Source organism: Phodopus roborovskii, unplaced genomic scaffold (genome assembly GCF_943737965.1).
Source record: "Phodopus roborovskii unplaced genomic scaffold, PHOROB, whole genome shotgun sequence".
Taxonomy (NCBI): Eukaryota; Metazoa; Chordata; class Mammalia; order Rodentia; family Cricetidae; genus Phodopus; species Phodopus roborovskii.
Genome location: NW_026125577.1, coordinates 777,235 through 786,596, shown reverse-complemented (window position 1 = coordinate 786,596; position 9,362 = coordinate 777,235).

The window sequence follows — 9,362 nt, the reverse complement described above, 5'->3', positions numbered from 1 at the left end:
CCAGACAGGGATAAACATACAAAGATCCTACACTGGGTGAGTAGAAAGCTGCCAAGTTTTCCAAGAAGTAACCCTTAGCTGGCTGGCATGTTACAGCTGGAGCTGAGGGCCAACCATTAGTGGCCAGTCCAGGAGGCCTCCCGGTCCTCTGTAGAGACTGGCTGGCTCTGGAGGGCTGGGTAGTCTACCAAGCCAGTAGATGGTCATGCTCACAGCAAGCCAAAATACAAACCAGTCACATGAGCAAAGGACATAGTAGGAGAAACGAGATACCACCAACCAGAGGCGCAGCCACTTGGAAGAAAAGAATTCCCATCCAGGACTGGAAAGTAGTTGTGATGGTGCTTGTTACAAGACTGTAAAACCCTGGAATTTTGTGGTTCTAATTTGCCTGCCTCAGAGGATCCTGTGTTTATGGTTTCCTTCTGTAAGAGGCAGAGTCATCAATTGTCTTTGCCATTGTTAAAAGCTCTCTGATTTCTGCACAGCACTTGAAGCAAAAGATTTGAAACAGGCATTCCCAGGCTGTGTTTCATCCTATGCATAGAGTAGATATTTCTACAATGGTGACTTCCACACATCTAACCTTGTTATTTTTTCCAACTTGAAAACTGAAAATGATAGAAAGAAATGAGCATTTACTCAAAACCATGTGCCTGTGTGCATGCCACAGCACAGTTATGAAGGAAGAGAACAACTTTGTAGAGTTGGCTCCTTCCTCCCACCTGTATATGGATACTCCAGGAGTCAAACTCGGGCTTTCCCAACATGTTCCTTCTACTCAGCCATCTTGACTTCTATAAGGATTCAGGCATTATGCTAACCCCATCCCCCAGACAATGGGCAGGATACTCTCACCAGCATTTAGGGAGATACTTAGACAGTACAAAGGGCTCTCTGCTGCATGGCTACATGTTATGTGGCTGTGTAAGGACTCTGTATGCATGTGTGAACTTTCCCTTTTAAGCGAGAGGCTCCCACCTGTTCACCCCTTTTCATCTTTCCCCTACGACTGCTATCTCTGTTCCCCCCTCTTCCCCTTCTCCTTTCCCTTCCAGCTATGTTCCCAGTTGCCCAACACCCCTACCCCATGTGCTTGCTTTGCTCCCTTTCCCCAATAAACTCCACAGGGGTTTTGTTGAGTTTTTGTGGTTTGTGTTTCATCGCCCACAACTGCAGCAAAACAACAACTATCTGTACCTTAATTTTTAAGACAGGGTCTTCCACTGAACCAGGAGCTCATTGATGGAGTCAGAGTGGGAAAGCTTGCTCATTGATCCTAAGAGAGACAATACAGCTCTAAAAGCTATAAGCAAATGTGCCTTTTACTTTAAAAAGAAAATAGCATCTTCCAAGACTGTTTCTAAACATTCTTGAAAAGGCAGTCCAAAACAAGGGCCAGCCAGCACTGCACTTGCACATACCCAAGAAGATGAGAAGCCAGCAGAAAGCCACTCTCAAAATTATGAACTGTTAGAACCTGTCCATTCTTAGACAATAGCTACACAGATATCATTACAATATTTTCTGCTCCCAGCCAAAAGGAAAAGGAAAGTACGACCTTGTAGAAATGGAATAATTTCCTCAAGATTTAAATGTTACAACAAAATATGGACTTCTTTGGGATACTAAAGAATTCCTTATTTGGACAGGTAGGGCCGTTCTAATTCTTATAATCTATACACAATATTGAATGTTCAGATATGAAGGCCTTTCACTGAGGTCCTTAGCTATTCCTGCTGCCTTTGTATCTCATCGTCCACACACATGAACTAGAAACATACTTGGAAGTCATACATGTATACACTCACTCACCAAATAAACCATGCCAGCAGCCATCACATTTTGATCTCTTCAATTTTTCAGTGCCACCAAGATCAGCTAATGGCACCCTCTCAGAAACAATAAAAATATGGTCACAGTTAACATAAGGAAACACCTGAACAAAATGTCATATTTATGGAAATTTTTAAATGAAATCCACTTAACACTTTATTTTTAAGAGGAATCATAGTAGAATGGGATCCCTTGATTTAAAGAACTCCTCCAGCAACCATGCCAGGAAAATCTACTTTGGACAATGAGATGTACCTGGTTTCTGATATGATGTTATATCAACTAAAGTCAAACCATAACAAACACAATTCTAGTTTCTCTCAAGAGCTGAGCAAAATAAGGTATTAAACTGCTATATGGAGAATGCTGGGCTACCCTGAATGATAAATAGGCTTCATCTGTCCCCTGCTGGGCATCAGGTGAACTACATGCCTTCCCATCAACCAGAAAGGATAGATGGTGTTTGGGAGGTTACCTGCCTCCTAAATGTTCCCTGAGCAAAGGCCCTGAGAGGAGTCGTGGATGTGTGGCTCACCACTGTATTCCAGAATACAGCATGGCATCTGAAATACACTTAACATATGTGCTGGAAGAATGAATAGGCAAGTATAAAAGCCATACTTACAGCTCTGAGCAGGCATGGTGATTCCAAGAGTCATGAGCCCAAATTGCAAATATTTTACAATATTCTATTCATACCTGCTTGAAAATAACTTGATGCCTACCAGGCATGCACTGCCATTTGGGCACCAATCCAGAGCAATCTTTGAATAATTCCTGGAGGTCAAACAAACTTTCAAGACTTTAAAGATATAAATTACTGCTAAATATGACTGCTTGCCAAGAAATTACTTCTTTGAGTCTAGCATCTAAAACCCATGGAGTAGAGTAAAGCCAAAGAATTTCCTCCAAGACAACAGAACTTCTGGAAAAAATCACATAGAGTTCTCTGTGTCATCTTCCATCCCTCGCCCTGGGTGATTTCATTGCAGTCAGCCCTCTAGTGATATGTCTTACAAGGGGTAGTGAAGGTGAATATGGAGACACAGGCACCATCTTTAGGGTACCATTCATTAAATATGAAATAATTCTTACTAGGGCTATGGTGTTAGCACTTCATACAACTGAGTAACTAGCTATTCAAGAGAACTGGGATTTATTTGAGAAGTCAGCATGACATTCATATGCAGAACAATTCCAAAGGGGATATAAGTATGTGTGTGTAACACAGGAAACTAGGAACAGGTTTTAAATTGGGGATCCTCTTTTTAGGAGGGAATGCCATATCTCATACAAGGGAGAGCTGTAACAGTCTGTTGTAGACATTGGAAGAAGAGGTATGCTGGTGCTGGACAATCAGAAGGTGAACCACAACTTTGTTTGATACTACCCCAGACTTTGGTAATCCCCCAAGTATAAATCTACCCTTTCTCACATAGAATAATTTTTAAAATACAGTGAGATTTTAAGGTTAGGATACTAACAGGTGCATTCATTTCCACCAATCAGATCTCTAGATCGATCATAGTTAAGATTTCTATTTCTGAGAAGAGACACCATAATCATGGCAACTCTTATGAAGGGAAAACGTTTAATTTGGGTGGCTTACATCTTCAGATGTTTAGTCCATTACTGTGGTGTGGCTTGGTGGTGTGCAGACAGGCATTGTGCTGGAGAAGTATTTGAATGTCCTATATCACTTGCATGCAACAGGGAGTGGTCTGAAACACTGGGTTGTATTTTGAGCATATGAGACTTCAAAGCATGCATCCACAGTGACTCACTTCCTCCAACAAGACTACACCTACTCCAACAAGGGCACACCTTCTACTGGTGCCGCTCCCTATGGGGGCCATTTTCTTTCAAATCAAGACATTATTTTACAAGTGAGTGTTTCAAGGAAACATAATGAAGTCAGTCGTACTGAAGGCTGTTCCCATCATGCACAGAGGCTGCATCATGTTCTGGTTGCTAGCATACTTGGTTCTGAGGTATGGTTCAGGGCTGTTCCAAGAAGACCAGCTGAGCTTCCTAAGAAATCTGCAAGCTTCTATGGCCTTTATGATTCCTGTCTTTTACTTAAATGGCCTAAAGTGAATTCTGCTCTTAGAACTAGGAAGCCTGGTTTATTTGGAAACAAGGCAGTAGGGGGCGATTGGTCTTGACTCTCTGAGCCTCGGCTTCCCCATCTTTGAATATTTTTATAAGCATGGTGGTAAAGATTAAAAATATGTACATACCTAGAAAAGGCACTTAACATAACTTCTTCCAAGAACAAGTTTCCTAAATCTGCTTCTTTCCATTCAATTCAAGGTCATTACTGCTGGCCAGGTTGGTTTCAGTCAAAATGAACTTTCTATACTTTCCTCCTCAAATCCATTCTCATTACCATAGTCAAAATAACCCAGTTAAAATATAAACAGTTCTTATCACTTTCTGCTCCCTATACTCTAATGTCTCCCAGTTCTCCTACGCAGATTCAACAACCAGAAAGACCTACATGGCCTGGGTTTCTAACCATCTCCTACTATTCTACCCCTCATCCACCCTATTCCCACTCATAACTGCCTTGAAAATGATACCCACACACAGCATTAGCACCAGCAAAATCATCAGTGTACATTCCTTTGCCTTTCTCTCTTTGCTCATTTAACCCCTTCTGGTGAAGCCCATTCTCCATCCCATTTCTAGAACACTCTCCCCAGCTATCACATTCTAACAAACCATAAAGTTTGCTGTTCCATTTGTGGCTGTCTGACTTTCCTACAGAGACATCCTTTCCTCTTTTGCTCACTGACATGCCTACACTTTTTTTTCCCTGGAGGAGGGTTGGGGCAGGGTTTCTGTGCAGCTTGGGAACCTGTCCTGGAACTTGCTGTGTAGAGAAGGCTGGCCTCAAACTCAAATAAATCCTCATGCCTCTGCCTCCCAAATGCTGGAATTAAAAGCATGTGAAACCACCTTCCGGCCACTCATGCCTGTAACTACCACCCAATAAATAATTGTGGAATGAATAAACCAACCAACCGAAAAAAATATTTCCACAATTGCTATAATCTCCCTTAATAGCCTTCTTCCTTGGCCCATCTGGATGACACTACTATACAGGTATTTATGTATGACATGCTACAAATTAAGTTTTGTGGAATGATTGAATTGAATGAGTAAATTAATAGTGTTTCTATAACAGCTTTATTATTATTCCTACCACAACCATTACTACTACTGCCACAAACTAATGCTACTGCAGTAGCCTCTTTCTTGGTTCTTTGAAGTTATCTTGAAACATTCTGCCTGGACAGGAAGTGAGCCAGAAAGCAGGAAGTTAGTGAGTTGAATAGCATAATGTTTCCTTGGGTTTCATCTAGAATTACATGAAATGAAAATTTATTTTTGAAATGCAAGAGGACAGTGGGGGGAAATGGTATTGAGGTTTTTCATTCGTTCATATTTAAAGCATTCCCTGATTAATAAAATCTAGAGTGGTTCATTGTAGATGTGTAACACTTAGGTAAGTGGTCAGATAGATGGATCCCCTTTAATCTTGGAGGCTATGAGTGATGTGTGGAGCCTGTGACATACAACAGGGCAATACTGAATACTGAACTTAGTCTCTTGCAGCAGGTCAGGGACTTTAGAAATATATTTATGAGACAACACAAAAGTATTTATGAGGCAACAGAGAAATTTTAGATGAGGAATGGATATTAGATATTAATAATCATTTTTCTTTGAGGAATGACAAGGATACCATGATTGCTGAAATTATGGTCTTGTTTTTATGATACATATGGAAACATTTATGATTGAAATGATATAATAGCTGAGGTTGCCTTCAAAGTAAGTCTACTGTGAGATGAATGGAAGTGCACATGTGACAGCAATTGGGCTGTGTGGTATGCCATTTAAGCCCAGTGATGAACCAAGGGGAATTATACTACTCTGTTATGTTTGGAATTTTTCATAAAATGTCTTTCATCCCTTTATGAAAGTCTTCACTAATGTCTCATCTGATATCTCATACTTAGCACCACTATTTTTCAATCAGGAAAAAATATAATAATCCACAGGCACACACACAACAGCCCAACCGACATAAAACCTGGCATTTGTTCAACATTACCACTTGCCACATCTAAGAGCCAACTTTATTGGGCAATACTACCAGAGGCAAACTGATGTAAAATGGTTCAGAACCCTGTCTTTTTTCAATTCTCAAGGCCTCTACTTTACCACTCTTCTCTATTAGTTTAATCTACAGTACCCATAAAAAGATTTGAAAGAAGGGACTGGAAGGATAGTTCTACAGTTAAGGGCTCACTCTACTCTTGCAGCAGACCCAAGTTTGCCTGAATCCTCTGTCTCTGTTCTTCATGGGCAGCTACACACTATGGGGGTCTCTGTGACTAGGACAGGCAGTAGAATAACAATTCACATGAGGCAAGAAGGCAGTTCACTTCAACCCAACTGAATAATAGCCAGTGTTAGTTCAAACTTCAAGAGTCTGACTGATGGGGGATGTCCTTCTGTATATATGTTTCTCTTATTGGTTGATGAATAAAATACTGATTGTCCTGTACCCAAGCAGGAAGTATCGGCGTGGCTACCAGACGAGGAGAATTCTAGGGAGGGGAAGGAGAGAAGAGCCACCAGAGAGATGCCATGTAGCCACAGAAGGAATAACAGGTCTCGGCATTCTCTGGTAATCCAAGACCATGTGGAAATAAATGGGTTAATAATTAAGAGAGAGCTAGTCAATTAGAGGCCTAAGCTATCAGCTAAACAGTTTATAATTAATATAAGATTCTGTGTATTTATTTGGTACTAAATGACCGTGGGACCAGGGAGAACAGAAACATCTGTCTACATCTGATACTGAGTAGTTTACTTTAGGTATATTTAAGCATAGCACAATTTGCTGAAAATTTTTCTAGTGATAATTCAATCCCCTTTGCATAATAGAGCATAAGATATGACTAAACAAAAACTTTTTACAAAGTAAGTGTGACATCCTCCATAAAGATGGGCTCCCTCTATAAATTAACAAGTTCACAATAAGGGTCTGGAGGAGGATCTGGTATGTTCTTGGCCACACAGAGAACCCCAAATCACCATGCTATTAACCATGTCCACTCCCAGCCTTCCGGGTGAAAAACAGGTTATACAACCTTGCCTTTGAAGTGACAACCCTGTGTGTTTAACATTCCTTGTTCCTCTAGTGCTTATCTGTGAGAACAAGGATTTCTATACCTCCCACAACACAAGTGTTCATGTTTGTTGCGGCCAACAGTCATTTCATCTAATAGCCTCTACTGCTGAAATAAATATATGTTTAAAAACTGATACATTTGAAAGACTCAAAGGTTAATATTTGTGCATTATGGTCTCAGTTATGCCAGACACTGTTCTATGGGCTAGAAAAATGACTGTGAACAGAGACAAGCCCTGATTTTAAAGACCGCCATACTGAAAGGTATATAATAACTGCAGAGAGAGAAAGTATAGAGTTCATATTGCATTAAGGGTTGGCAAGATGGCTCTGTGAGTATAGGTGCTTGCCAACAAGCCCAAGAGCAGATTTCCGTTATCCATAGCCACATGGTAGAAGAGAACTGCCTCCTGCTGGTTGCCCTTTGGTCTCCACATATTCACTGTGCCACATGTTCCCACAGGCACACACTCAGACACACACACAGCAAATAAATGAAAACACAATGTGCTGGAAATTTGCTGAGTTAATTTTAAGCACCCTGACCATCATACACACACACACATGGAACAGTCATTTGGTTGACTGTTGACTGTAATAATTGCTATGTATATGAAAAAAACAATGTATTTTACAGCTTAAAAGTCTGAGACTGGTTGGTTTTTTGTTTGTTTGTTTGTTTGTTTGTTTTTCTTTGCCTTTTACTATTGAGGGCTCAGACAACTCAACACATTTGTTGCAAAATACCCTTCAGGGTGGACTGCAGCCTTCCTGTTTTCCAATTCTCTGAACCTGCCTTGCCATCTTATTGTATTCCTCATTAAGGAATTGGATAAATTTTGGTAGGTTTATGAGGTGTTTTGTAGGACAATCCTCTTTTGAAGGCTGTATTCCATGGCAGCCTGAATCTCTGTTGATTTATACAATGTACCTAGTGCCCTTTTCTCTGCATTCAACAATGATGAAAGAACACAGAACATTATAAAAAGTCTTACATCATTTTTGAACACTTCTCTAAATATGTAAGATTGTGATGATAAGCTGTGCCATTCATTTCTTAAAGAAGCATTTATGGGAGAGATCCAGCCCAGTGCTTGTGAAGGGTGAAGTTGCCACAGCCATGAAATAGCATCTAAAGTTGAGAACAGCTTGATAATATGGGAGATAATATTGACTATTAAACAGAAGAGACTAATTATACTTGTCCTTCCTCAAACAGGCTCCACCCCTCCCACAGGGAAATAACAGAACATAAGACCATTTCAGGTGACTATTGCAGAAAGTTTCTAGATCCTAGCACTAGATCCAGCTAGGATCTGGTCTGAAATAGTTCATATTCATATGCATATGAGTGGAGTCTGAGGATGTGCATCTACAAATGCTCCGTGTGATTTGAATAAGACTAAAATTGGAAGTGAACATTTAATACAACCTTAGTGTATTGGAGTTGTTTAACGATTCTATTTTTTAAAAATTCATACATGCATCTATAACATGCAAACATCTATCCTTCACATGATCCACAAAGCCCTTCATCCCCTGGCCCAGGTCTCATCTCTTCCTCTACAACCAATATCCTTGATGAACATCGATGCAAAAATACTGAATAAAATACTGGCAAACCGGATTCAAGAATACATCAGAGAAATCATCCACCATGACCAAGTAGGCTTCATCCCTGGAATGCAGGGATGGTTTAACATACGAAAATCTATCAACGCAATGCACCATATAAACAAACAGAAAAAGAAAAACCATATGATTATCTCCCTATATGCTGAAAAAGCCTTTGACAAAATTCAACACCCTTTCATTAATAAAGGTCTTGGAGAGGTCAGGGATAACAGGAACATACCTAAACATAATAAGAGCAATATACAGCTAACCAACTGCCAACATCAAACTGAATGGAGAGAAACTTAAGCCAATTCCTCTAAAATCAGGAACAAGACAAGGCTGCCCTCTCTCTCTCTGTCTCTTCAATATCGTTCTGGAAGTTCTAGCTAATGCTATAACACAACAAAAGGAGATCAAGGGGATCCAAATTGGAAAGGAAGAAGTCAAACTGTCTCTATTTGCAGATGATATGATAGTTTACATAAGCGACCCAATAAACTCTACCAGGGAACTCCTACAGCTGATAAACACCTTCAGCAAACTAGCAGGATACAAGATAAACTCAAAAAAATCAGTAGCCCTACTTTTTTCAGACGACAAAGAGACAGAGAAAGAAATCAGAGAAACATCACCCTTTACAACAGCCACAAGCAACATACACTATCTTGGTGTAACGCTTACCAAAGAAGTAAAAGACCTA